The sequence below is a fragment of the Oreochromis niloticus genome, unplaced genomic scaffold, assembly GCF_001858045.2.
Source record: "Oreochromis niloticus isolate F11D_XX unplaced genomic scaffold, O_niloticus_UMD_NMBU tig00007830_pilon, whole genome shotgun sequence".
Lineage (NCBI taxonomy): Eukaryota > Metazoa > Chordata > Actinopteri > Cichliformes > Cichlidae > Oreochromis > Oreochromis niloticus.
The window spans coordinates 1-9,862 of record NW_020328792.1 but is presented as its reverse complement, the minus strand read 5'-3'; the positions used below and the strand labels follow the sequence as shown (position 1 = coordinate 9,862).

Here is a 9,862-nt window from a genome sequence, read left to right as displayed (position 1 = left end):
TATTTCTGCCAAATGATAGTATTTCTGTCAAATTATAGTATTTGTGCTAAAACATAGTATTAATTTAAAATTACCATATTCATAGTATATTACAGTGTCTCTGGTAAATCACAGTATTTCTGCTATGTTGTACTATTTTTCTAAATCATAGTGTTTCTGTAATGTTTAAGTATTTTTGGCTAAATATATTCTTTCTGTTATCTTATACTATTTCTCCTAAATTCTTGCATTTTTAGAAGTTATCATGTTTCTGGTAAGTTACAATATTTCTGCTAAGTTCTGCTATGCTATTGTATTTCTGCCAAGTATTATGTTTCCTCTAAGATATTGCAGTTCTGCTAAGTTATTACATTTTAGCAAAGTTCCTTTGCTTATGCAAAGTTTTTACAATTTCTGCAACTTTTCAGCTTTTTTAGCTAGTTTTAGCAGACAGTTTCAGCTTTAAAGCAATTCAGAATTCATATGATTACAACCAATATGTATTAGAATAAAAGAAACAAATGTGCAATGAACATGTCAGGAGTCGCTGTTAAAAAGTCTCATTGCAGTGGGGTTAAGGGACCTCCTGAACCTCTTGAGTCCTGCAGTGGAGTGAGATGAGCCTCTGCAGCCACTGTCCTGTGAGGATGCTTAGGGTGATCACCAACACCAGCTCCTTGGTGTTGGTGTTCAGAAGAAGACTGTTCTTATTACTGCAGTCATTTAAATAAATCTATCATAATACAGTACATTTTAACATAATGACCTTATGTTTATTTATGTCTTTTAACCATTATTTCAAATTCAAAGAATCATGTTTGAAACATTTATTAAACTTATAGAATTAAATTTCTGCTAGTTGTTTTTTGTTGCAAAAAATCTAGTATAATAATATTTAAATTTACCTATATTTTTCACGTTTTCAATGCCAATTTTGTGTAATTGCGGAGTTTCCCACTACCCGTGAATGCCTCTCTTTTTACGTCCCTGGCTGACTCCTGAATCTCCGCCCACTCTCTGCTCGATCCCTGCCGGTAAGCGCTGCTTCTCTGTAATGAAATGTCTATAAGCTGTTATAGTGATTTACCCAGTTGTTGTTAGTGACTTATGAAGCCAGTCGAAGTATAAGTCATGTTAAAGGCTGCTTTTTTAGTGAAACGTTGTAATTTTAGTATTTAAAAGGAGTGTTTGGTATGCTAGCCCTAACAACCTAAGCGCTAACGCCTAGCCTAGCTGCTATAGGCCCAGTGTGAAATTAATATGGTTCATTTGATTGTTTAATACAGTTATTGTGTTGTATTTGGTTCAGTCGGTGTGTTAGTGTTTCTGAGTCTCTTATGGAAGCTGAAGTTAGTTCTCTTCACAAATCAGTCAGTTAAAACAGCCTCATTCTTTAGGTTGTAAGGTAATGAGCCGCCATTTTAGAACCACTGATTAGCTGCTGAAGCAGCAGGGTCGGCAACTTCAAAGGAGCCATTTTACCGCCATTAGCTGTGTCCCAAAACGTCGGCTGCATCCTTCGGAGGACCCGGCCTTCGCGGTCTGTGGGCCAGGTCCTTCAAAGACCGAGAAGGCCGGAAGCGGGAGGCTGTGAAATGGGTCTAGCCTTCAGATTTGCGTCACCGCTGTCTCGCTGGAGTTTAATAAACTCGGCCGTCTGCTCCTTGCTATTTAAAATATAACAGGACACTGGCGTAAATTCTCGACCCTTTAACGTTTATTCAGCTGTGTGAAAATCCCAGAGGAACCCACCCGATGGATTAATAAAGTTTTATTTAATCTACTAATCTAATAACTTTGATCTCAGCCAAACTGATTTACTCCAGAACAAATAAAACACCGAAAAAAGGCAAACAATTACATTTTTAAGTTATCCGAGTGACTTATATATCATGTTTAAACTGAGTAGCGAAAGAGCGGGGGTCTGAAAATGATGAAGCCGGGAGTCCGCTGCTCTCTCTGGCTGGAGTGACCGGAGGATGCAGCCGACGTTTTGGGACACAGCTTCTGACTGAAAGCGGGGAGAAAAAGAGTCACGTGCCTGTACCGGTGTGTTTTTGTGTTGTGGGTTAATTAACAGAAGAGAGAGTGAGGATAAAACACATAATATAAGAATATTAACATCTCTTAACAAGAAGTTTTTTTTAAAATTAATTTTAGTTTTCTAGTTAAATTTTAAGAAATGTTTAACAAACACTTGTTTGTGCAGGTTGGTTTTTTAAATAAAACCTACACCTGCAGCTCTGTTTAACTTCTCACTTTGTGAAAAATTAATGAAATCTAAAAAAGGCCACCTTCAAATAAATAAAATGCAGCAGTGCACCATTAATATTATAAATATGATATGTAGATATTTAAAACAACAGCATATTAAATGATACTGTGTGCAGGTGATAATATTTTTAGGAAGCAGAATTTGAGTTTGAATTTGAGTTGCAGACCAACTCAAATGTTGAAGCCTACAAATATATCATCCGAGCTTTCATGTATGATTGTTCATGCTTTGAAATTGTGATGTCAGAATTTGATAAAGTGTGCAGTGCTAGGTGTAGCAAATCATTGCTTATTAAATCTACTGTGTTATCTAATAGCACCAAACTAATAGAGCTATCACATAACTGAGAAACGTGTGTGGCTTATTACAAATGGATGAAACCACATATTACCTTAATGAAGACAATCTTTAGTAAGGTGTAGAAAAAAGAGGAGAGTTGTTTGTATTCCAACTGTGGTAAACAAAGAAGTGTACTGAATCTTTTGGACTACACAGAGTGATGCAGTATTGACTCTGATGCTGATTTGAGTTGTCTCATTCTGTATTTTTGTGCTTTGTCTTTTGTTACACAGAGTGAAAGAGATCTTTGGTTTTGCCTTTGCTGGTAAGTAAACAGTGATTGTAACTGAAGCAGTATGAACCTGGCATTGCGTAGCACATTTAACGACTTACATACAGTAGTTTGACTTTTTGTGATATGTTTCCATTTACTGATTGGCGAAAACACAGGATTTGTGACCTGTAGCAGCAAAGCCCCCACACAGGGCCTCTGACTGTCCCTGAAAATGTCCCTGAAGTTTAATAGCCCATTTATGGATGATTAAATTTTTTTTATGGCTTATTGAATCCAAACATAGTTAAATGTCGGATGTCTTTATACAGTTGTTTATTTTCTCCTTATGTTTGTGGATTTAAGTAGCAGACAAAACAATGAAAGTGTTTTAGGGGAGTCAGTATAAGTGGTTGCTCAAACACTTAAGAGCTGCACAGGTATTGATTTATATTGTCTTTCAAATTCTGCTGATGTATTACATTAAAGTCAGAACACTGTAGAAGTATTTTGCCTGACTCGGTATAAGTAATAGCTTTAACAGTTAAGCAATAATAAAAACGAAGAGAACCAGAGGTGTGAGTGGACATTCTTAGGTAAATTACAGCCAGTGTGTCTAATTAGTTTATTACTTATTTAGTGAATATAATGTGTTTTAAAATAAATAGAAATGTTGCCAAAAAGGGACATTGCAACATACATAAATATTCCTAGCAACTGGTACAATGAAAGGACTTTTTAGTGTAATATTTTAAGACATTTAATTTTAATCACAAAACATTCTGCACCTCTGTTATTGTAACATGTCAATATTTACATGTATTTTAGGATTTGCACATTCATATCAGACTAACCAAAACATGATGAGGTTTTCTGTTGCTTCTGATTTCAAGAATTACTTTGTATTTAATGTTTTTAACCTGAAAGGACATTAAAAGTTTTGGTTTTTCACACTTTATTAGCTCTGACCTGTTGTAGAAAATGTTGGAGCCACAAGGCTTCTGTGTAGGAAATATTTGGTGTATCCTGCACTTGTGCCAACAAATATTGGTGCCTGTTCTTTGCATTTCTGTAGTAATAATGTTTTTATTACACTTGCTATAGCCGTGTGAGACCCTGCAGTTCAATTATCTCCTCTTTAGACTACAGTAAATTTAAAAAAGCTTAAAGTAATTGAGGATTTTACTAGTTAATTTGTCTCACAGTAAATTGGATTGTGTGTGAAGAGGCTCAACAGTCTGAATCATCAAGCAGTGATCTGATGAATTGTTTCCTTTCTCTAGACTGCTGATCTGATCGTCTCAAGTCTGGTAAGTAAAGGGTTTTCTGAGGTGCAGTGCTGGGAAAGGTTTCTCATTATAGGAGATTCCGTTTAGTGCAGTGAGTCAGCACAGCTATTGGTGATCATCAAAAGTCATCAAATCCTAGAAAAATCTGTGTAAACATTTCCAGATCTACAGAGGTCGGTAGGTTATTGTAGCAGCGCATATTTTTTCACATTAGAGCAGCTCATGAACAGCAGTTTAGGTACAATTAAGTCTTCAAGTAGGGCCTTGTGGATTTCAAAAGCTTCTTTCTCTTCATTAAATTAAGTCACTGTCTGAAAACTGCTCTTTGAATTAGTCTTTTAATTAAAGATTTTGTTGATGACTGGAAAAAATCTAAAGCACAGATACAGCACTCATTTCTGTATTTTATGATTAAATGATCTACAAAGAAATTATCGTCATACTACATTTTTAATTAGGCCTTTAAGTCGGCCATTATAAGTACGTCCTAGATTTAGTGGAGTGCTTATGGCTGTGTATTAAACATGTGACTGAAATATGTAGAAACTGCTTTGTAGGAACCATCCATCTCCAAATTTCTCATTTTGCCAAAAGTCATACTGAATAAAGTATTGTTTACTTTTATGTTAACGGATCTCAAATCCCTGTTTCTGTGTGCCCAGATATTATGATGTACTGTTTTCCCAGGTAAGTACACACAGAAACAGGAATTTGAGAACTTTGGGGATTAAGGAACATGTGATGTTTCATAAATTTTAAGCAGGTGGCCCGAAACTGTCTGCTCTAACCTCAGTGTGTGGGTTTTGTTGTACCATATGATATTTACAGTAGGTTATTGTAGCAGCACATCTTGGTTTAAGTTTATAGACACTGTTTGTTTTTTATTGTGTTAATAGAATCTGAAAGTTTCTTTAGAATAGTTCCACCACCATTTTTGAGCATTTTCAATCAGTTCAGTCCAATAATGTACTGTGGAACTCTTCAATATGTAAAGCCCTGTATGTACTGTGTTTTTCGGATTATAAGGCGTATGCAGCTAACCAAATATTCAGATAACTCAAACTATTCAACTCATTCACAATAACTCTCAACATTTTTCAGTGGTAACACAGAACAATACACTCACTTTTTCTGTTCAGTCCTCTTCCACAAATCTATCAAATTCTTCATGGATTGATCGGTTTGAAATCTGCTTCGTACGCATGTCTCTAAACAGATGCCAGGTCCTCATACACACACCGTAATATTATGTTTAAGCACAATACGAATTACTCGGCGAGGCTCCTGACTACTGTAGCTGTAATGCTCCAACAATCCATCAAGCGCTGCAGCTTTGTAGCTTTCCAAAGTCATACTAAAACATTTTGACAGATGTTTGAGTGCCATGTAGCACATAAAATTGGGTTTAGGTCAGTGAACACAGCCAGAATACATAAGGTAAACTGTTGATTTTCGAGAAAACTCAAGGATTTTAAGTGTGACTTATAGTCCGAAAAATACTGGAAAGCCATGTTTATTGGAAATATGCCTAATTCCAGTCCCTTTTTGTCTTACAGGTGACCTGCTGCAGAAAACCCTCTCCCTCTATCGTTGACAAGCAATTAACAAGCAATTTCAGTCTGTCCTATCACTCTCCCTCTCCCTGCTCCATCTTTTTTGACAAGCCATTCTATCTTCTATCATTTCTCCGCCATGAGCTCTATCTAATTTTGACAAGCTTAAACCTGTGTTGACAAGAAACCAAGTTTGACAAGAAACCAAGTTTGACAAAAAAACAAGTTTTTGGAAATTGAAGTTACCACAACTTCGACGATCTGTTTTCAGAAATCTGAGAGATCTCTGCTCTCACTGCTCCTTCTTTCCTGTCGTTAAACTCATCCACTCATTTTACTGGAAATTACAAGTAGAACGTTGAATATACAGTAGTAGAATTACAGTACAGTAGAACTCACAGTCGAAACTACTTACACAGCCCTACATTTGTCATTTTAATTTTGCATTACACTTTGGAATAAACATTGGTTGGCTGTTTGGCTTACAGGTGCAATTACTTTAATAAATTATATAAAATATACACCTTTTCTTAAAGGTTTATTTGTAATAAGACAATCTGGTTATTTTGTAATATATACATTCAGACTGCTGTATTTACATAAATATTAAATTAGATTCAAATAAATTTTTCAAGTCTTTTTCATTGACTATAACATTTGACTACAAGTTTAAACTATTATTATTTAAGGACAAACCCTTTTTTTGTCACTCACTGTAAGTATTCAGTTACAATTGTCATCTAGAGGCTGCCCTGAGAACCCAGACTTCCTGTTTCCTGACTGCTGCAGAACATCCAGCTGAAGAATCTTCATCGCCTGTCATCTGATCACCACACCACCACAGCTCCTTATATTTGCTTTAAAGTTTGTGTAAAACTTTCAGATATCTAAAGTATACTTCAAAGCTAAGAGTTTTATTATAGCCTGTTGATTGTTGAGATTTATTCTGCATATTACATTACAGAAGTATAGACCTATTCATTAACCAGTCTGGTTAAAAAAAAAAAAGTAATAATATACAGTTTTTGAAAAAGCTACAATAAAACTGTTTTTAAAGATCTTTCAATAACTTTTATATCGAGTTTGTATTTAAGTCAGCCTTTTACATCAACTACATAGTTCTAAGAACACTTTACCATTTGTATAGTTTTACATTTATCCATTTAATAGAAACTTGAGGAGTCATTCGTTTTTCTGTTTACAGGTTGAGTTTTGTTGACATTTGTGTATAAATACATATAAGGTCCAGTTTGTACTTGCACAAAATGCCAAGGAAAGGTCAAAGGTCGCAGTCCCAGAAGCTTAGATGGCAAAAGGAGAAGGAACAGGTAAATGTCTCTCAGACCGGTGAGCAGGTAAAGGTGTCTGTTACAAGTATTCCCAGTCCAGAAGTGCAGCTCAGCATTCAGACAGCCGCAGTGTCTTATGCAGATGTGGTAAAGAGAGGTGTTTGCTCATCATCTGTGCCAAATGCTAAAGTACAGCAGGTAATCCAGACTGAACCCAAGGTAACTCTGCAAACGCAGCATGATGGAGAAGCTCCAGGACCATCTCATGTACAGGTTACAAACAGTGAAAGTCGTGCACGAGTGAGTAGCATCTGTGCATCCCGAAGCCAGGCCGCTGCTAAGTATGGAAAGTACCGGAATCAGCAATGCATGGCGAACAGTTTGGTTTTCCTCTCATTCTTACACGAGGATGAATTCATTACCAGAGCAGATCTTAACCGTGTGTTGGACAATGGCCATGCCGTGTATTCAGATGCCAGAAAGAGGTTTGTGAACAGCGTGTTTCTAGCCTGTGATGAGCTTCCCACAGTGGTCACCAGCCGCAGACACGAGTATCAAGTGGATATGTCTCAGTTTGCTCGTTACGGCACATTTGATGGTACAGCTCATCTTCCGAGCCTTGAACAGGGACTACAGTGTTTGGCTTCAGAGTTTCGCTACGCTTTGCTAGTGATGGGAGGAACGGTGATCGCAGTTTGCAGGCTGACTTCAGGTGAATATGCATACTTTGACCCTCACCCACGTAAGTCTACAGGAATGCCATTGTCGCTAGCTGTAAGTGGTGGAACTGCAGTTGTGTTAAAATTCACACGTCTTAACGACATGATTGACAGGATCAAACGTTTGTACCGAATGTTTAGCATCGCACCAACCTGCACTTATGAGCTACAGCCTGTCGAGTTCCACAGTGAAAACGTTGCTGACCAAAGAAATGCTGATGAAAACAGACAAACAGCTACAACTGTTCCAGCACCAGCTTTAAATGAACCTGAATTTGAAACCCCCAAATCCACTGAGCAGACACAGAAAACCGTGGCTGACACTTTAGCTACTGAAGTGATGTCATCCAGAGTGGATTATTCAAATGAGCCAGCTGCTGAGCTGAACAATCGTCCTTCTGATTATTTAGAAATAGAAACCTCTGCATCTTCTGTAAGAGACACTCAGGTAACAAAAGATTCTGTTCCTCAGAATGATTTAAACACTGCCTCCTGTTTAACTAAGACAACAGAGGAACTCTCACATAAACTGTTGAAGCATACTAAACAGCAAAGGAGAAAGATTAGGAGACGATTATTGGTCCAAGAAAAACTACCACAGAGAAAGGAAAATCAGAAAAAGAAAGAAAGACACATGTACACTTTTGATGAAAGCTTTAAGGCAAAGAAAAAAGATTCTAGTAGAAAGTCTCATGATTCTGATCACAGTAAGAAAAAGAGTGTGTACAAAAATAATCTGTATAAACTCAATGCTACATATAGAGAGAAACAGAGAGAACATTTGAGAAAAATCTATAGAGATAGTGCTAAAATTAGAGAGAGAAAAAGAGAACATGTCATAAGGATGTATAAAGAAGATTCTTCATTCAGAGAAAAGCAGAAGGAACGTATAACAAGAACATATAGAGAATCTCCCATTTTTCGAGAAAAGCAGAAGGAACGTATGAGAAAAACATATAAAGAATCTTATAGACAATCTCCTATGTTCAAAGAACAGCAGAAGGAGCGTATAAGAAGAAATTACAGAACTTGTGCTGGATTCAGAGAGAAACATAAAGCTTACATGAGGTCATATGTTTCTAACCTATATAAAGAAAGTGTAGAATTTAGACAGAAAAAAAAATGTTACATCACTAAACGTTATGGACAAGAGAGACAATTTCAGCAGCAACACAAGGACAATATGAGAGAACGAATGAGAGTAAAATATTGGAACAGTTTTTCTTTTAGACAGATGCATAATATCAGATGTGCAATGAACATAAAAAGAAAATATCGCCAGATGCATCGACCAGCTGAAAGTTTACAGTCTCATCCAGATAACACTTTAATGAATGAGGCCATATCTCGTTTCAGATCAAACATTAAGTCAGCACCATCTTATGTTTGTACTGTTTGTCTAAAAGCTTCTTTTCCTAATCAGGTGAAAATCTGCAAAAGAGAAAATTACTCAAAACACCAAACTGTAGCTCAGCAGTGTCTAACTGGTAAATTTGTTCATGTGTGTGATGAAGCATGTAATGATCACTGCAGCTTTCCTGTTGAGAGAAAAAAGGAGTATATCTGTCACACGTGTCACAGTTCCCTCAAAAGTGGACGCATGCCAAGGCTTGCTGCTGTTAACAGTTTAGAACTGCAGGATATTCCAGCTGAACTGTGTGATCTCAACATTCTGGAGAGACATCTGATTGCAAAATGCATACCTTTTGCTAAGATTATTCCACTTCCAAAGGGCAGACAAAGACTCATACGTGGTAATGTGGTGTGTGTACCATCTGAGGTCCAACAAACAGTTGACTCTTTACCGAGGCTCAGAAGCCAATCACAGATAATGAGGATCAAGCTGAAAAGACGACTGTCCTACAAAGGCCATCAGCTGTTCCAGACTGTCACCTGGTCTAAACTGATCCAAGCCCTTCGTAAACTGAAACAGATTCATCCACAGTACACAGATATTGTTATCAGAGATGATGCATTGCTTTGTGATCCAACGTTACCTGATGATGACAGCAGTGATGAAGCCAGCATGGGAAGTGATGATTATGATGAAGCAGATTTAATGGAAATTGACAACTATGAAAAAGACGCCCTTTTGTGCGAAAGTGAGTCTGAAAGTGAACAAGATATTAATATGCAATCCTGTGATGAACAACCAGAGGAAATCAATCCAGAGGAACCAGAAAGTGATTTGAACAATGGAGGTTTTGC

The 9,862-nt window shown here is 36.9% G+C and overlaps 1 long non-coding RNA gene across 1 annotated transcript; it reads left to right on the top strand.

Annotated features, from left to right (window-relative positions):
- The first annotated feature begins 2,824 nt into the window (after positions 1–2,824).
- Positions 2,825–6,270, top strand: LOC109198181 (uncharacterized). Its single transcript, XR_002059107.2, has 3 exons — positions 2,825–2,858; positions 4,088–4,114; positions 5,650–6,270. It is a non-coding gene; the product is annotated as an uncharacterized LOC109198181 (long non-coding RNA).
- The last annotated feature ends 3,592 nt before the right edge of the window (positions 6,271–9,862 follow it).